Source organism: Cetorhinus maximus, chromosome 10, assembly GCF_964194155.1.
Source record: "Cetorhinus maximus chromosome 10, sCetMax3.hap1.1, whole genome shotgun sequence".
In the NCBI taxonomy this organism is placed as follows: domain Eukaryota; kingdom Metazoa; phylum Chordata; class Chondrichthyes; order Lamniformes; family Cetorhinidae; genus Cetorhinus; species Cetorhinus maximus.
In genome coordinates this window covers 53,240,448-53,259,383 of record NC_135888.1, presented here as the reverse complement: position 1 = coordinate 53,259,383, position 18,936 = coordinate 53,240,448, and the positions used below count along the sequence as shown (strand labels likewise).

Genomic DNA, 18,936 nt, shown 5'->3' with positions numbered 1-18,936 from the left:
GTTTTGGAATGCACTGCCTGAGAGTGTGGTGGAAACATGTTCAATTGCAGCATTCACCAGAGAATTAGACTGTTATCTGAAAAGGAAGAGTGTGCAGGCTTACGGGGAGAAAGCAGGAGAATGGCACTAGGTGAGCTGCTTATTTGAAGAGCCGGTGCAGACAAGATGGGCCAAATGGTCTCCTTCTATGTTGTAACAATTTTGTGAACCAGTAAAATAAAAGCAAAATATTGGGTGCTGGAGATCTGAAATTAAAGCAAAAAGTGCCGCAAAGCTTAGCAGTCTGGCAGCATCTGTGGAAACATGGTATGTGGAGCATTCCTTGTTCCAGGCTGAATCGGGCCCCCTCCCACAACTCTTTTTCAGGTACATTGATGACTGTATTGGTGCCACTTCCTGCTCTCATACGGAACTGGAAAAATTAATCAATTTTGCTTCCAATTTCTACACTTCTCTCACCTTCACATGATCCATCTCCGATACTTTCCTTCCCTTTCTTGATTTTCCTGTCTCCATATCTGGGGATAGACTGTCTACTAATATTCATTACAAGCCCACCGACTCCCACAGTTACCTCGACTATATTTCTTCACACTCTAGTTCCTGCAAGGACTCCATTCCACTGGAGTGCTGCTTTGGCCTGCAGAAGAGTGCTTAAGATGGAGTTTGGTGACTGAGAGAATTTAAGGGTAATTTCTATCTAAAGTCTAGTCTTTCTTTAATTTAGTAATTAACTAAAAGTTGCTGTTTGGGTTGGAAGAAGGTGAGTTCTAGGCCAGCTTTAAAACAGGATTTATACAGGCTCTGCATGCAGCTACAACTAGTTAACTACATAACTGGCTTAAACAGGTTTTCAGAGGCTAGATTCAGAGAGTATCAAAACAGGCCATCTTACAGTGCTGACTTTGTCTGCACTGGAGTGCTGCTGTGAGCTGCAGTAGAGTGCTTAATTTGGGGTTTGGTGATTGAGGGAGTTCGGTGAGGAGGGCATGAGGTGATCCTTTGGGTACCGTGAGTATGGTCAGGTAAGTATTTACTACTTTTATCGCTTGTGGTTTTTAAGGTCTTATTTTGTGGTTCATCGTTTGTAAGGGCGATATTCTGTAACAATGAGGAACACGGAAGAAGGGCCCTAGGGTAATTGATATTATTTGAAATTAAGTATCTTCCAAAAGGTTTAATTTAGTTTAAAGGGGTAAGTCATGGCAGGAGAGCTCAAAGCCGTGGTGTGCTCCTCCTGCTCTATGTGGCAAGCCAGGAACATTTCCAGTGCCTGAAGCTAGCATGTGTGCAGGAAGTGTCTCCAGCTGCAGCTCCTGGAAGCCCGGGTTTCGGAGCTGGAGCGGCGGCTGGGGACACTGGAGCATCCACGGGGCGGAGAGTATTGTAGATAGCATGTATAGAGAGGTGGTCACACCACAGGCTAAGAGCCCACAAGCAGGAAGGGAATGGGTGATCACCAGGCAGAGCAAGAGGCAGGAATCTCCTGTGGCTATTCCCCTGCAAAACATATATACTGCTTTGGATACTGTTGGGGGAAAAGCCTCTCAGGGGAAAGCAGCAACAGCCAAATTCGTTGCACCACGGTTGGCTCTGCTGCACAGGAGAGGAGTAAAAAGTGTGGGAATGCAATAGTTATAGGGGATTCAATTGTAAGGGGAATAGATAGGGCATTTCTGTGGCCGCAAATGAGACTCCAGGATGGTATGTTGCCTCCCTGGTGCTAGGGTCAAGGATGTCAGAGCGGCCACAGGACATTCTGAAGGGGGAGGGTGAACAGCCAGTGGTTGTGGTACACATTGGTACAAACGACATAGGTAAAAAAAGGATGAGGTCCTAAAAGCAGAATATAGGGAGTTAGGAAGTAAGTTGAAAAGTAGGACCTCAAAGGTAGTGATCTCAGGATTACGACCAGTGCCACGTGACAGTCAGAGTAGAAATAGCAGGATATATCGGATGAATACATGGCTGAAGAGATGGTGTGAGGGGGAGTGTTACAGATTCCTGGGACATTGGGACCGGTTCTGAGGGAGGTGGGACCAGTACAAACTGGATGGATTACACCTGGGCAGGACCGGGACTGATGTCTTAGGGGGAATATTTGCTAGAGTGGTTGGGCAGGGTTTAAACTAAAATGGCAGGGGGATGGGAACGTGTGCAAGGAGAGAGAGGAGCAGGAATCAAGGACAAGAACAAAAGACAGAAAGCGGAATAAGAAAGGTGATAGTCAGAGAAATCAAGGGCAAGAATCAAACAGGGCCTCAGTGAAAAATAGTGGGAACGGGACAAGTAATGTTAAAAAGACAAGCCTTAAGGCTTTGTGCCTTAATGTGAGCAGCATTCGCAATAAAGTGGATGAATTAACCGTGCAAATAGATGTAAACAGGTATGATATAGTCAGGATTACGGAGACATGGCTGCAGGGTGACCAGGGATGGGAACTGAACATCCAGGGCTATTCAGTATTTAGGAAGAACAGACAAAAAGGAAAAGGCGGTGGAGTTGCATTGCTGGTTAAAGAGGAACTTAATGCAATAGTGAGGAAAGATATTAGCTCTGACTATGTGGAATCTGTATGGGTAGAGCTGAGAAACACTAAGTAGCAAAAAACGTTAGTGGGGGTTGTATATAGACCCCCAAACTGTAGTGGTGATGTTGGGAATGGCATTAAACAGGAAATTAGAGATGCATGCAATAAAGGAACATCTGTAATTATGGGTGACTTTAATCTTCATACAGATCGGGCAAATCAAATTAGTAACAATACCACAGAGGAGGAATTCCTGGAGTGTATATGGGATGGGTTTCTGGACCAATACGTTGAGGAACCAACTGGAGAACAGGCCCTCCTAGACTGAGTATTGTGTAATGAGAAAGGAATAATTGGCAATCTAGTTGTGCGAGGCCCTTGGGGATGAGCGACCATAATATGATAGAATTCTTCATCAAGATGGAGAGCGATGTAGTTGATTCTGAGACTAGGGTCCTGAATCTTAATAAAAGAAACTACGATGGTATGAGGTGCGAGTTGGCTATGATGGATTAGGAAATGTTACTTAAAGGGAGGATGGTGGATAGGCAACGGCAAACATTCAAAGAGCGCATGGGTAAACTGCAACAATTGTTTATTCCTGTCTGGCGCCGAAGTAAAACAGGAAAGGTGGCCATGGCTTACAAGGGAAATTAGAGATAGCATTAGATGCAAGGATGAGGCATACAAATTGGCCAGAAGAAACAACAGACCTGAGGATTGGGAGCAGTTTAGAATTCAGCAAAGGAGGACCAAGGGATTGATTAAGAAAAGGAAAATAGAGTATGAGAGTAAGCTTGCGGGGAACATAAAAACTGACTGTAAAAATTTCTATAGGTATGTGAAGAGACAAAGATCAGTGAAGCTAAATGTAGGTCCCTTACAGTCAGAAACAGGGGAATTTATAATGGGGAACAAAGGAATGGCTGACCAACTAAATACAAACATTAGTTTTGTCTTCACAAAGGAGGACACAAATAACATACCAGAAATGTTGGGGAACACAGGGTTTAATGAGAGGGAGGAACTGAAAGAAATCAGTATTAGTAGGAAATGGTGTTGCAGAAATTGATGGGATTGAAGGCCAATAAATCCCCAGGGCGTGATAATCTAGGGCCTGATAATCTACATCTCAGAGTACTTAAGGAAATGGCCCTAGAAATAGTGGATGCATTGGTGGTCATCTTCCGACATTCCATAGACTTTAGAACAGTTCCTACAAATTGGAGGGTAGTTAATGTAACCCCACTATTTAAAAAGGGAGGTAGAGAGAAAACAGGGAATCATAGACGAGTCAGCCTGACGTCGGTAGTGGGGAAAATTCTAGAGTCCATTATATAAGATTTAATAGCTGAGCACGTGGAAAATAGTGGCAGAATTGGACAGTGTCAGCGTGGATTTTCGAAAATGAAATCAGGCTTGACAAATCTACTGGAATTTTTCGAGGGTGTAACTAGTAGGGTTGATCAGGGGCCCTCGAGCCAGTGGATGTGGTTTGTTTGGACTTTCAGAAGGCTTTCGTCAAAATCCCACGTAAGAGATTAGCGTGTAAAAATTAAAGTGCATGGGATTGGGGGTAGTGTATTGAGATGGATAGAAAACTGGTGCGCAGACAGAAAACAAAGAGTAGGAATAAATGGGTCTTTTTCCGAATGGCAGGCAGTGACTAGTGGGGTACCACAGGGATCGGAGCTGGGACCCCAGCTATTCACAATATATATTAATGATTTAGATGAGGGAACTAAGTGTAATATCTCCAGATTTGCAGATGACACAAAGCTGGGTGGGAGGGTGAGCTGTGAGGAGGATGCAGAGATGCTTCAGTGTGATTTGGACAAGCTGAGTGAGTGGACAAATGCATGGCAGATGCTGTATAATGTGGATAAATGTGAGGTTATCCATTTTGGTAGCAAAAACAGGAAGGCAGATTATTATCTGAATGGCTATAAATTGAGAGAGGGGAATGTGCAACGAGAACTGGGTGTCCTCGTATACCAGTCGCTGAAGGTAAGCATGTAGGTGCAGCAGGTGGTAAAGAAGGCAAATGGTGTTCATAGCGAAAGGATTCGAATACAGGAGCAGGGATGTCTTGCTGCAATCATACAGGGCCTTGGTGAGACCACACCTGGAATATTGTGTGCAGTTTTGGTCTCCTTATCTGAGGAAGGATGTTCTTGCTATAGAGGGAATGCAGTGAAGGTTTACCAGACTGATTCCTGGGATGGCGGGACTGACATATGAGGAGAGGTTGAGCCGATTTGGATTATATTCGCTGAAGTTCAGAAGAATGAGGGGGGATCTCATCGAAACCTATACAATTCTAACAGGACTAGACAGAGTGGATGCAAGAAGGAGGTTCCCAATGTTGGGGGAATCCAGAACCAGGGTTCACAGTCTGACGATACGGGGTAGACCATTTAGGACTGAGATGAGGAAATATTTCTTCACCCAGAGAGTGGTGAGCCTGTGGAATTCGCTACCACAGAAAGTAGTTGAGGCCAAAACATTGTATGCTTTCAAGAAGGAGTTAGATATAGATCTTGGGGCGAAAGTGATCAAAGGATATGGGGAGAAAGCAGGAGCAGGCTATTGAGTTGGATGATCAGCCATGATCATAATGAATGGCGGAGAAGGCTCGAAGGGCCGAATGGCCTACTCCTGCTCCTATTTTCTATTCCATTCTCCCAGTTTCCCTATTGCATTTGTTGTGATGATGCTAACTTCCACAACGGCACTTCCGAGATGTGCCTTCCTTTTTTTTCAACCGAGGATTCCTCCTCAATGTGGTTGACAGTGCTCTCAAGCATGTCCAATCCATTTCCCATGCTTCCCCCTCACTCCTTCCCACCCCTCCTAGAACCATGATAGGTTCCCTTGTCCTTTCTTTCCACCTCACCAATCTCCACATTCAAAGGATTATCCTCTGCCATTTCCACCAACTCTAGCTTGATACCACCACCAAACACATCTTCCCCTCCCGTCAGCAAACGTTCCCTCCACGACACCCTCGTCCATTCCTCATCACCCCCAACACCTCATTCCCTTCCAAAGGCACCTTCCCATGCAATTGTTGGAGATATAACATCTGCCCCTTTACCTCTTCTCTCCTCATTGTCCATGGCCAGAAATACATCTTCCAGGTGAAGCAGCGATTTACTTGCACTTTTTTCAACTACTATATTTGCTACTCACAATGTGATCTCTTCTACATTGGGGAGACCAAATGCATACTAGGTGTCTGCTTTGTAGGACACCTTCATTCAGTCCGCAAGCATGACCCCAAACTTCTGGTTGCTTGCCATTTCAATTCACCACCTTGCTCTCACGCTAACATTTCTGTCTGTGGTCTGCTGCAATGTTCCAGTGAAGTCCATGTCAAGCTTGGGAACAGCACATCATCTTCCAGTTAGGCACTTTACAGCCTTCTAGACTCAACATTGAGTTCAACAACTTCAGACCATGAACTCTGTCCTCCATTTTGTATTTTTTCCCCCCGAGTCCCAATCTGTATCTTGTTGTCATGCTTTGTTTTTTCAGACAACACTGACCCTTATTCTGTTATCAACACCTACTCTGGGTCAATGCTTTGTTCCTTTACTACTGCCATTACCACTCTCTTTGCCTTTTGTTTCATGACATTTTTGTAATTTAACCTCCTCCACCCTCCGACCTATCCCTGACCCCCCCTTTTCTCCACCTGCCCCTCCCTAGTTTTTCAACAGCATAAACCCATCACATTTCTGCCTCTTCTCAGTTCCAAAAAAAAAGCCAGATTGGACTTGAGAAGTTAACTCTGTCTCTCTCTCTCTCTTAATAGATACAGCCAGACCTGCTGAGTTTTTCCAGCACTTTTAGTTTTTATTTCAGATCTCCAGCAGCCACAGTATTTTGCTTTTCTCTCATTACAAATGGGCCTTCCACACATCTGTTACCCTGAGCACACAGCACTTTCCAAGGACGGGACAGTTTGTTTAGATCACTACTCCATCACCCATTAAAGATAGACAAACAGTGGGGGGGTGTCTACTGGGAGAGAAAACAGAGTTTAACCAGTGTTGTCTTGAGTTTGAAAGAGAGAGCACTGTATTTAGACTGGGTATGGCACTGACACCTGGTCCATCCACGCTTGGAGTGATGGCTCCAGTTTTGGTGCCCACACCTGGTGAAGGAGATTGAGATTCTGGAGAGGACGGTGACCGGAATGGCACAGAGTCTGATGGATTTTAGTTCCGAGGATCAGCTCCAAGAGTTTGGGCGATTTAGAGAAAAGCAGGCTGAGAGGGACAAGATTGAGATTTTTAAAATGATGGACAGGTTATTGGATTCACTCATTGGGTGAGGTACGTGAGATGGATCGGGATGACAGGATTAGAGAGTCTGTGTATAAAATCCATAGACACAGAGTTATGTTAGACACTAGAGTCCTCGATCTCTGGAATAGGCTTCCTGAACATGTGGTGGGTATGGAGTCATTACCACCCTTTAAAAGGGAGCTGGAGAGGAATTTCCCCGAGTTTGTCCTGAATTAGCTGCAGGGATTTATTCTCTCTTCTGTTTGACTTTCCCAGTTGAGTACATGGTTCAGGGTGGATCAGTAGTGTGTGTGATTGAACCCTGTCTGCATGGAGCAGGCTCACTGGGACTAATGGGATTTTCTTCCTCTTCCTTTTGTTAGGAAGTAGAGATAGTTTTAAGTAAGTTATATTTATTTTTGTTGGTGTTAGGAATGAGTTTTAGCTTTAAGTTTAAGTTTAGTTTGTATTTCTGTATTTGTGTTTTAAGAAAGGGGAGAACTTACGTTTTAGTTTCACTTTCAAAAATGCCTGCAATTTATTGAAGGAAAGTTAAAACAAACACAAGGTAGAAAAAACTTGGCTGTTGCCTAGCAACGCCCACATGGGGACCCACCGAGACAGAGAAAAAGTAGTTTCAGTTCAGTTGCATTATGCTCTAAGGTTGGAAGCAGCTGCCAGCAGAAGCAGCATAGGAGAGGGACAGGTAGCAAGTCCCAAACTAAGGTTGGAAACAGGGACTAGGAGAAGCTGGATATAGGTGCAAATCAGGAGGTGGACGGGAATCACTTTGTGAAAGTGAATCACTTTGGTTAACGGTACTGAGAAAATTGATGGAGCTGCGGGCTGGCAAGTCTCCGGGTCCCGATTGATTACATCCTAGGGTCTTAAAAGAGGTGGCTAATGAAGTAGTCGATGCGCTGGTGTTAATTTTCCAAAATTCACTAGATTCTGGAAAGGCTCCATCAGATTGGAAAGTAGCAAATATAACCCCTCTATTCAAGAGGAGAGGGAGGCAGAAAACAGGAAACTATAGACTAGTTAGCTAGACGTCTGTCGTGGGGAAGTTATTAGAATCGATCATTAAGGAGGTTATAGCTGGGCACTTAGAAGAACTCAAGGCAATTGGTAAGAGTCAGCATGGCTTTGTGAAAGGAAAATCATGTTTAACCAATTTATTGGGGTTTTTTGAAGGCGTAACATGCGCAGTGGATACAGGGGAACCTGTAGATGTACTGTGCTTGGATTTCCAGAAGGTATTTGATAAGGTGCCACATCAAAGATTATTATGGAAAATAAAAACGCATGGCATAGTGAGTGGGTAACATATTAGCATGGATAAAAGATTGGCCGATTGGCCGGCTGGCAGAAAGCAGAGAGTATACATAAATGGGTCTTTTTCGGATTGGCAGAATGAGACGAGTAGCATCCCACAGGGATCTGTACTGGGGCCTCAACTTTTTATGTTTCACATCAATGACTTAAATGAGGGGAGTGAAGACATGGTAGCTAAATTTGCAGATGACACAAAGATAGGTAGGAAAGTATGTTGTGAAGAGGACATGAGAAGGTTGCAGATGGATATAGATAGGTTGAGTAAGTGGGCAAGGATCTGGTAAATGGAGTTTAATGTGGGAAAATGTGAAGTTGTTCACTTTGGCAGGAAGAATAAAAAAGCAGAGTATTACTTAAATGGAGAATGGCTGCATAATTCTGAGGTGCAGAGGGGTCTAGGTGTTCTAGTACATGAGTCACAAAAAGTTAGCATGCAGGTACAGCAAGTAATTAAGGAGGCTAATAGAATGCTATCCTTTATTACGAGAGGGATTGAACATAAAAGCAAGGATGTTAAGCTTTAGTTATACAGGGCATTGGTGAGACCACACCTCAAATACTGTGTGCAGTTTTGGTCTCCTTATTTAAGGAAGGATGTAAATGCATTGGAGGCGGTTCAGAGGAGGTTTACTAGATTGATACCTGGAATGAGTGGGTTGTCTTAGGAAAGGTTGGATAGAATGGGCTTGTTTCCACTGGAGTTTAGAAGAGCGATTTGATTAAAGTATACAAGATCCTGAATGGCTTGACAAGGTGGATGTCTAAAAGATGGTTCCTCTTGTGGGTGAGCACTGTTTTAAAATTAGGGGCTGCCCTTTTAGGACAGAGGTGAGGAGAAATTTTTTCTCTCAGAGGGCTGTTAGACTTTGGAATTCTCTGCTTCAGAAGGTGGTGAAGGCGGGGTAATTGAATATTTTTAAGGCAGAGTTAGATAGATTCTTGTTAGGCAAGGGAATCAAAGGTCATCGGGGTTAGATGGAAATGTAGAAATCGAAACACAAGAAGATCAGCCATGATCTTATTGAGTGGCGGAGCAGGCTTGAGGGGCCAACTGGTCTACTCCTGTTCCTATTTCTTATGTTCTTTTGGACAGGAGGAAGCTGTAGGAGGCAGGTTTCCCCAAAGAACAGAAGGTAGGGGATACTGGGAAGGCCTTCTAGTCAAAGGGAAAGAACAGGAATCTGGAAAAGGTCCTTTTAAGTGAAGTTAATAGCAAGGAGCAGAGAGAAAGGCTTGAAGCTTAAAGGGAGAAAGAGGCAGGATGCAGACTTAAAGCAAAATGGACTTGCGAGAAACCAGAAGATCCAAGGAGGTTGGACAGGCAGGTCTGAAGGTCTGTAACTCTTTACTTTGGGCATGTAAAACAGTGGTATTCTGTTGGCAGAGCTGAATGAGAGAGAGAGAGAGTGCATTGAAGAAAGCTTGAAGGCACATGGCGAACCAGGGGAGATGAATATCAGAAAGATAGTTCAAAACCTGGGAGGTGGACCCTTGTGGAAGGCATCCGATAGAAAGCATTATTTGGGAGAAGATTTCAAAGCAGGTTCTTTGAGAATGGAGATCGGAAACCCTCATGTGAAAGACAGAGTTCAGTGAGACTGGTTGGCTCATGCTGTGACAAGTGTCTGGGGGGAGTTGATGAGGGGTCTATAGCATCTGTTTGGGGGGGCCTTTTGTCTCTTGGGGCAGGATTTTCCTGTCGGAGAGCTGGGGCGGGGCCCGCTCGCTGACGCTTAAAATGACGTGCGGTGATGTCAGACGGAATCCCGATGTCACCGCGCCCCATTTAAATTTTCAGGTAGGCGGGGGCTCAGCAAAATCAGCTGTACGCTCGCCGACCTGTCAATGGCCAATTGAGGCCATTGACAGAGTCACTTAAGTAATTTATGGACCTGCCTGTCCAACCTTGAGGTTGGTGGGCAGGCCAGTAGCCCTGGCGGGCATTAGAAAAAGTATGAAACCTCATCCATGGGCAGGATGAGGTTTCATGTAGGTTTTTAAAAATTTAATTAAAGTTATGGGCATGTCCCAGCTCATGTGACAGTGTCACATGAGGGGACATGTCAGGTATTTTTTTTTCTATTTTTAATAAATTGTACAGTAGAGATGATCTCCCTGAGGCAGCACTTAGCCTCAGGGAGATGAGTGCGCTCTTTCGTGCGCATGCGCGAAAGAGCGCACTCTCAGGTTTAGGGATTCCCTCCACCCACACAGGGAGCGCACAGCGCTTCCTGGCGGACAGGGGGGGTGGTGAGGTGGAATCCTACCCTTGGTTTCAGAGTGTGGTGTGCCTTACCACAGGTAATGGCTTACATGTACTGTGTACTTACTGTGAACATTGGAGTATAAGATAGCATTTATATCTTGTGTTATCCTTACGAATCTGCATTTATCTGTAAAAATATAGTCGTGGGTGAAGGAGTAATGTAATGTAGTTCATTTTTCATGTTTAATAAATGTTGTATTTTTTTGTTAAAAGTTCATTAGCTGACTCCTGTGACTCTGTTCAGTAGCCACTCTCCACATTTCCAAACCAAAAATAAAAGTTAGGATCTTTCAAACCAGGTTCCACCCTGGGATCTACTGCACCTGTCCAGTAGTAACATCAGCTGGGATCATAACACTTCCTACGTTCGTACGATACACGCTTCAGAACAGGTCTTCAAATGCCAGCCTCTGGCTGTGTCTGTTTCATAAAATCCAGTGTCCAAGTACTGGAATAATATTCCCTGGGAGATGCAGGTAGAGTTAAGCAGCTCCCACTCATATCAAACACATGGGAACTCAGTGTAATCAGTGACTCGGCCCCAACAGAACCAGCCTGGTTTGGAAGGCCTGTTTCTGATGTGCTCATTGACTCAGTGAAGAGAGAAACCCTTTCAAAATCCAGTTCCACTTTTTCCTACCTTTATTTCAGCTTCTATTCTCTCCAAGTCTCGCTGTTTGATGGAACAATTCTGCTGGACTCCCCAAAGCTTCTTGATTTCTCTCCCCAGTTCTTCCTGTAAAGACATTTAGAAAGTGTTTAAATAACAACCTGCTTTATACCATGCTTTTAACACAGTAAAACATTCCTTCACAGGAGCGTTATCAGTCAAAAATTCATCCTGGGGCAAAGGAGGAGACACCTAGACAGGTGAGAAAATGCTTGGTTAAAGAGCTAGATTTTAAGAAGCCTCTTAAAGGAGGAGAGGGAGAGGTGGAGAGACAAGGAGGTTTGGGAATTTTAGAGCTGCAGGTCAAGACTGCTGAAGGCATGGCCATGGTGGGGTAAAGGAAGCTGGGGATGTACAAAAAGCCAGAATTAGGGAAAGGTGGATTTTTCGGAGGGTTTGAATCATAGAATGGTTACAGCACAGAAGGAGGCCATTCAGCCCATTGTGACTCTGCAAGAGCAACTCAGCTAGTTCCACTCCGTCCCGCTTTCCCTATAAACCTGCCAGTTCTCTCTTTGAGTTTTTATCCAATTCCCTTTTGAAAGCCACAATTTAATTTGCCTCCACCACTTTCTCCGGCAGTGCATTCCCGATCCTAACTTCCTTACTCTATGCCTCTGTTTATAAAACCCAGGATTCCGTTTGCCTTAGTAGCCTCTTTTTCAACCTGTCCTGCCATCTTCAATGATTTGTGCACATACACTCCAGCTCCCTATATTCTTGCACCCTCTTTAGAATTGTATCTTTTATTTTATATTCATTCTTCCCACCAAAATGTATCACTTGGCACTACTCTGCATTAAGTTGCATGCACCACTTGTCTGCCCATTCAACCAGTCTATCTATGTCTTTTTGAAGTCTATCACTATCCTCATCACAGTTCACAGAGCTTCAAGTTTTGTGTCATGTGTAAATTTTGAAATTGTGACCTTTATACTCAAGTCTAGGACATTAATATATTGTTGAAAAAAGAGACATACTGTTGAAGCTTTTCATTTTGCACTCATCAGGACAGAATCGCAAGAATACCAAATTTCAAATTTATGCTGCGTGAGAAGAGGGTGCTGCTTGGTTGGCAAGTGAACTCTGGTTGGTTGAGGTATTGCAATGGAGAGTGCACCAATGAACAGTTAACCCCAAGCTTTAGTTTGAACTCAACCCATGCCAGTTGATTCTGATTAGTTGGGGCATTGCCATGGGAACTGCACCAGGGAATGGCTGTCCACCAAGCTTTTGTTTAGTTGAAAAAGGCACAAGGCATGAACATGTTCTTTCTGTGTACCCTATTATGCTCCCACTCTACATCAGGATAATTAAAGTACTCATTTATCAGTACTCTACAATTCTTTCACCTCACTGTATTTTCCCTACAAATTTGCTTCTCTGTATCTTTCCCACTAGTTGGTGAACTATAGAACGCGCCCCGTCGTCTAATTTACCTCTATTGTTTCTTAGCTCTAATCAAATCAATTTTGTCCTTAGCATCCTCTCCAGCATTGTAATATTCACTGTATGGCTGGAGGAGATTACAGCGTTACAGAGGAGTATGCAAATAGAGGGAATTGAACACAAGGATGAGAATTTTAAAATCAAGGTGTTGCCAGATCGGGAGCCAATGTAGGTCAGCAAGCATAGGGGTGATAGAAGAAAGAGCCTTCAATATTTTTTATTCATTTATGGGATGTGGGCATCAGTGGCTAGGCCAGTATTTATTGCCCATCTCTAATTGCACTTGACAAGGTGGTGGTGAGCTGCCTTCTTGAACCTCTGTAGCCCATGGGCAGGATTTTCACCCCGTCGGGAGGGGTGGGTGGGGGGGGGGCGGTGTTGAAGTGTGGGTGCATGGAGGCGCACCTCCGATTGGGGGCGCATTGCCATTTGACGTGGGCGGGCTAATTAAGGCCCGCCCAGCGTGAGGTCCGCACGGAAGCGCGATGCAGCGGGTGAGGGGGAATCCCTAAACCCGAGAATGCGCTCTTTCACACACGCACACGAAAGAGTGCACTCATCTCCCTGAGGCTAAGTGCTGCCTCAGGGAGATTGTCTCTAATGTACAAATTATTAAAAATCGAAAAAAGAAAAATCCCTGCCATGTCCCCTCATGTGACACTGTCACATGAGTTGGGACATGTCCATAACTTATTAAAAACCTTTAATTAAATTTTTTAAAACCTACATGAAACCTCATCATTCTTTTTCTAATGACTGCCTGCCCACCAACCTTAAGGCCATTGACAGGTCAGCGGGTGCACAGCTGATTTTGCTGAGCCCCTGCCTACCTGAAAATTTAAATGGGGCACAGTGACGTCGGGAGTTCCACCCGACATCACCGCGCGTCATTTCACATGTCGGTGAGCGGGCCCCGCCCCCAGCTTGGAAAATCCTGACCCATGTGGTGTAGATATACCCGCATTGCTGTTAGGGAGGGCGTTCCAGGATTTTGACACAGTGCAAGTTAGGATATGGGCAGTAGAGTTTTAAATGAGCTCATATTTATGGAGGATGCAAGGTCTGATCAGAGGAGCATTGGAATATTCAACTCTGGCGTAACACAGAATTTATGATGATTTCAGTAGCTGAGACATGGGTGGAGACAGGTAATATTCTGGTGGTGGTATTCTGTGGTCCTAGTGATGCAATGGTTATGAGGTCAGAAGTTCAGCTCAGGGTCAAATATGCATCAGGATGGTAATAAGTCTGGTTCAGGCTCAGACTGTGACCAGGAAGGGGATTCAATCAGGGTTTCATTAGGCAACTCCTTCATCCCAGGAATCAGCCCCCAATGCAAATATATCCTTCATAAAATAAGGAAACCAAATCTGTACACAGTGCTTTCGGTGCGGGCTTACCAATGCCCTATCAACTTGTGGCAAGATTTTCCTACTTTTACATTCCTTTCACCTTGCAGAAAGGCAAACATTCCATCTGGCTTCCTAATTACTTACTGTACCTGCACACTAGCTTTGTCTTTCATGTGTGAGCACACCCAGATCTCTCTGTACTGTAGCATTCTGAAGTTTCAATTTAAATAATATTCTGCACTTCTATTCCTCCCAAAAAAGTGGACCAACTCATATTTTCCCACATTATATTCCATCTGAAAATTTTTTGCCCACTCACTTAACCGATTGATATTCCTTTGCAGCCTCTTTGGCTGGAATTTTCCACCTCTGTTGACAGCGGATTGCCGGGGGAGTGGGCAAGATGTGGGAAGGCCAAAAATCGGTTTCACATCGTTGTGAAACCAGTTAGCCATCCTCCGCTCTGCCCGTCAATGGCCATCCAATGTCAGGAATGTAATTTCAATGCGTTTGCATCTCAGCATCTTGTCTGCCTGCTGGAATCATCCCCCCACGCCGAATTTACCGTCCACGTTGGCGTGACTTCAAAACGGCTTAATTCACAACAGCATTTAGAAGATGTGCACCTGGCAAGCTGAACTTCGAGTGGAACTCGGACGTGAGTGCATACTAACATTGCGCAGCACTCACGAGGTCCCCCCATTTGACTTCAAGGAAGAGGCACTGTGCATTCAGGTGAGGGCATAGGCAAGTGGCTTTTTCTTGACTGGTTGACAGTGTGGTGGCAGGGCAAGGGCTGCACTGCGGTTGGGGTGGGGCGGGGGTGCGGCGGCAAGGGAGCACAGTCTGATGGTAGCACACAAGCACATGCGGGCGGGGAAGGGAAGTGGCCACACATTAGGGAAACCATGTATAAAGTGAGTATTCTTCCACAGCTGAGACAGTTCAGGCACAGCACATTGACATGCTTGGAGTTGGGCCTCTTTCTTATCTGGTCACTCAAGGAACGCATAGGCCTGAAAGTGCCACCAAATGCTCTTGAACTTTTTGACCCATGGGCGTCAACTGCGAATTAATGAGCGTTTTAGGGGGCTGCAGAACAATTGGACAATGGAGCAAGTTATACTACAATCTCCTTGCTAAAGCTGGCCATGGTGGAGGTGCTCGCAGCCCTTTACAATGTCATCATTGTCACAGGCAGGAAGGGGAATGGGTGACCACCAGGCAAAGCAAGAGGACTAAGCAGGCAGTGCAGGAATCTCCTGTGGCTATTCCCCTGCAAAACAGATATACCGCTTTGGATACTGGGGGAATGGCCTCTCAGGAGAAAGCAGCAACAGCCAAATTTGTTGCACCACTGTTGGATCTGCTGCACAAGGGAGGAGTAAAAAGTGTGGGGATGCAATAGTTATAGGGGATTCAATTGTAAGGGGAATAGATAGGCGTTTCTGTGGCCGCAAACGAGACTCCAGGATGGTATGTTGCCTCCCTGGTGCTAGGGTCAAGGATGTCTCAGAGCGGCCACAGGACATTCTGAAGGGGGAGGATGAAAAGCCAGTGTTCGTAGTACACATTGGTACAAACAACATAGGTAAAAAAAGGGATGAGGTCCTAAAAGCAGAATATAGGGAGTTAGGAAGTCAATTGAAAAGTGGGACCTAAAGATAGCGATCTCAGGATTACCACCAGTGCCACGTGACAGTCAGAGTAGAAATAGCAGGATATATCGGATGAATACGTGGTTGAAGAGATGGTGTGAAGGGGAGGGTTTCAGATTCCTGGGGAAGGTGGGACCAGTCCAAACTGGACGGGTTACACCTGGGCAGATCCAGGACTGATGTCTTAGGGGGAACATTTGCTGGAGTGGTTGGGGAGGGTTTAAACTAAAATGGTAGGGGGATGGGAATCTATGCAAGGAGTCAGAGGAAGGGGAATCAAAGACAAGAACAAAAGATAGAAAGTGGAATAAGAAAGGTGATAGTCAGAGAAATCAAGGGCAAGAATCAAACAGGGCCGCAGTGAAAAATAGTGGGAACGGGACAAGTAATGTTAAAAAGACAAGCCTTAAGGCTTTGTGCCTTAACGCGAGGAGCATTCGCAATCAAGTGGATGAATTAATCGCGCAAATAAATGTAAACAGGTATGATATAGTCGGGATTACGGAGACGTGGATGCAGGGTGACCAGGGATGGGAACTGAACATCCAGGGGTATTCAGTATTTAGGAAGGACAGACAAAAAGGAAAAGACGGTGGAGTTGCATTGCTGGTTAAAGAGGAAATTAACGCAATGGTGAGGAAAGATATTAGCTCCGACGATGTTGGATCTGTATGGGTAGAGCTGAGAAACACTAAGGGGCAAAAAACGTTAGTGGGGGTTGCATAAAGACCCTCCAAACTGTAGTGGTGATGTTGGCAATGGCATTAAACAGAAAATTAGAGATGCAAGTAATAAAGGAGCATCTGTAATAATGGGTGACTTTAATATGCATATAGATTGGGCAAATCAAATTAGTAACAATACCGAAGAGGAGGAATTCCTGGAGTGTATGTGGGATGTTTTTCTGGACCTATACATTGAGGAACCAATGAGAGAACAGGCCATCCTCGACTGGGTATTGTGTAATGAGAAAGGAATAATTGGCAATCTAGTTGTGCGAGGCCCCTTGGGGATGAGTGTCCATAATATGATAGAATTCTTCATCAAGACGGAGAGTGACGTAGTTGATTCTGAGACTTGGGGCCTGAATCTTAATAAAGGAAACTACGATGGTATGAGGTGCGAGTTGGCTATGATGGATTGGGAAACGTTACTTAAAGGGATGATGGTGGATAGGCAATGGCAAACATTCAAAGAGTGCATGGGTGAACTGCAACAATTGTTTATTCCTAAACAAAAACAGAATTACCTGGAAAAACTCAGCAGGTCTGGCAGCATCGGCGGAGAAGAAAAGAGTTGACGTTTCGAGTCCTCATGACCCTTCAGCAGAACTGAGTATAGTTAGGAGAGGGGTGAAATATAAGCTGGTTTAAGGTTGGGGGGGGGCGGGGTGGTGGGGGGAGAGAAGTTGAGGGGGGGAGTGGTTGTAGGGACAAGCAAGCAGTGATAGGAGCAGATAATCAAAAGATGTCACAGACAAAAGGATCAAAGAGGTGTTGAAGGTGGTGATATTATCTAAGAAAATGTGCTAATTAAGAATGGATGGCAGGACACTCAAGGTACAGCTCTAGTGGGGGTGGGGTGGAAAGACTGACAAGGTATTAGTTGTAGATTTAAAAATAATGGAAATAGGTGGGAAAAGAAAAATCTATATAAATTATTGAAAAAAACAAAAGGGGGGGGGAAGAAATGGGGTGGGGATGGGGGGAGGGAGTTTAAGATCTAAAGTTGTTGAATTCAATATTCAGCCCGGAAGGCTATAAAGTGCCTAGTCGGAAGATGAGGTGCTGTTCCTCCAGTTTGCGTTGGGCTTCACTGGAACAATGCAGCAAGCCAAGGACAGACATGTGGGCAAGAGAGAAGGGTGGAGTGTTAAAATGGCAAGCGACAGGGAGGTTCTTTTTTTTTCTTCTCCGCCGATGCTGCCAGACCTGCTGAGTTTTTCCAGGTAATTCTGTTTTTGTTTTGGATTTCCAGCATCCGCAGTAGTTTTTTGTTTTTATAATTGTTTAATCCTGTCTGGCGCAAAAATAAAACAGGAAAAGTGGCCAAACCATGGCTTACAAGGGAAATTAGAGATAGTATTACATGCAAGGAAGAGGCCTACGAATTGGCTCAAAAAAACAACAGACCTGAGGATTGGGAGCAGTTTAGAATTCAGCAAAGGAGGACCAAGGGATTGATTAAGAAGAGGAAAATAGAGTCCAAGAGTAAGCTTGCGGGGAACATAAAAACTGACTGTAAAAGTTTCTATAGGTATGTGAAGAGAAAAAGATTGGTGAAGACAAATGTAGGTCCCTTACAGTCAGAAACAGGGGAATTTATAATGGGGAACAAAGAAATGGCTGACCAACTAAATACATACTTTAGTTCTGTCTTCACAAAGGAGGACACAAATAACATACCAGAAATGTTGGGGAACACAGGGTTTAGTGAGAGGGAGGAACTGAAAGAAATCAGTATTAGTAAGGAAATGGTGTTGGAGAAAATGATGGGATTGAAGGCCGATAAATCCCCGGGCCAGATAATCTGCATCCCAGAGTACTTAAGGAAGTGGCCCTAGAAATAGTGGATGCATTGGTGGTCATCTTCCGAGATTCCATAGACTCTGGAACAGTTCCTACAGATTGGAGGGTACCTAATGTAACCCCACTATTTAAAAAGGGAGGCAGAGAGAAAACAGGGAATTATAGACCAGTCAGCCTGACATCGGTAGTGGGGAAAATTCTAGAGTCTATTAGAAAAGATTTAATAGCTGAGCAAGTGGAAAACAGTGGCAGAATCGGACAGAGTCAGCATGGATTTATGAAAGGGAAATCATGCTTGACAAATCTACTGGAATTTTTCGAGGATGTAACTAGGAGAGTTGATGAGGGAGAGCCAGTGGGTGTGATTTATTTGGACTTTCAGAAGGCTTTCGACAAAGTCCCACATAAGAGATTAGCGTGTAAAATTAAAGCGCATGGGATTGGGGGTAGTGTATTGAGATGGATAGAAAACTGGTTGGCAGACAGAAAACAAAGAGTAGGAATAAATGGGTCTTTTTCTGAATGGCAGGCAGTGACCAGTGGGGTACTGCAGGGATCGGTGCTGGGACCCCAGTTATTCACAATATATATTAATGATTTAGATGAGGGAATTAAATGTAATATCTCCAAATTTGCAGATGATACAAAGCTGGGTGGGAGGGTGAGCTGTGAGGAGGATGCAGAGATGCTTCAGTGTGATTTGGACAAGCTGAGTGAGTGGGCAAATGCTTGGCAGATGCAGTATAAAGTGGATAAATGTGAGGTTATCCATTTTGGTAGCAAAAACAGGAAGGCAGATTATTATCTGAATGGCTATAAATTGAGAGAAGGGAATGTGCAACGAGACCTGGGTGTC

The 18,936-nt window shown here is 44.6% G+C and overlaps 1 pseudogene across 1 annotated transcript in view; it reads right to left on the bottom strand.

Annotated features, from left to right (window-relative positions):
• LOC144685696 (E3 ubiquitin/ISG15 ligase TRIM25-like) overlaps window positions 1–18,936 on the bottom strand; it is a 46,566-nt pseudogene that overhangs the window by 16,537 nt on the left and 11,093 nt on the right. Inside the window, exon 2 of the transcript XR_013577763.1 lies at window positions 11,064–11,159. The product of XR_013577763.1 is annotated as an E3 ubiquitin/ISG15 ligase TRIM25-like (transcript). The remainder of the gene's footprint in view (window positions 1–11,063; window positions 11,160–18,936) is intronic.